Source organism: Priapulus caudatus, unplaced genomic scaffold (genome assembly GCF_000485595.1).
Source record: "Priapulus caudatus unplaced genomic scaffold, Priapulus_caudatus-5.0.1 Scaffold26, whole genome shotgun sequence".
NCBI lineage: Eukaryota > Metazoa > Priapulida > Priapulimorpha > Priapulimorphida > Priapulidae > Priapulus > Priapulus caudatus.
Window position 1 is genome coordinate 134,725 of NW_014577087.1, and position 854 is coordinate 135,578.

Below are 854 nucleotides of genomic sequence, written 5' to 3' on the forward strand. Positions count from 1 at the left end.
GATAGATAGATAGATAGATAGATAGATAGATAGATAGATAGATAGATAGATAGATAGATAGATAGATAGATAGATAGATAGATAGATAGATACTAAAGTTCAAAGACGACGGCGTGTCTCGTCATACAACCCTCACTGGAACTACAAGCCGACGACGAAAGAAGGACAAGTCTCACACTGATTTGCTTCCTGTCGCAGTGAGAGGCAGCGCCACACGTACCGCTAAACGCTACAGAGCAGAGAGTTCGCGCGAAATTACCCGAATGAAACGGATCGAATTCGAGTCCAAAACCGCAAAACCGCGCGCGGCACTTGAGGCAAAATTACACGTCTGCTTCTTACACGATCCTGAAGTGCCATCCTGCGTTCGAGCAGCTGAGAGCGGGGCTTCTGTCTTCAGGCATGCCGCGAAGTGCACTTGTTGGTTTGATACGTATTGAGTACATATTGATTATTATTGTCTATATCGGTCGATAAAGGCCGTTTTGGCTCTCCGTCGGCCGACTGAGTGAAGAAGCGAGGTCGTTGTTGTGCTTTGCTGTATGTGGAGCGTAGAGCGTTGATGAATGAGCGCAATCAAGATGCAGGCGTGATGTTTAGGCACAGTTGGATCGCATCTTTTCGCGTCGTGAAATTTTGCAATTATGGTGCGCCAACCATTTTACGCGATAAGACGGAAGTCGAATGCGGTTCTGTGCTGTTTATGAAATGCTGTTTTTAAGGCATTGAAGTAGGTTGTTGTAGCGTTTGTTGTTGTTGTTGTTGTTGCTGCTGTTGTTATTGTTGTTGTTGTTGGCGGTGGTGATGGCAATGGTAATGGTGGTGTTGGTGGCGGTGGCGGTGGCGTGGGGGTG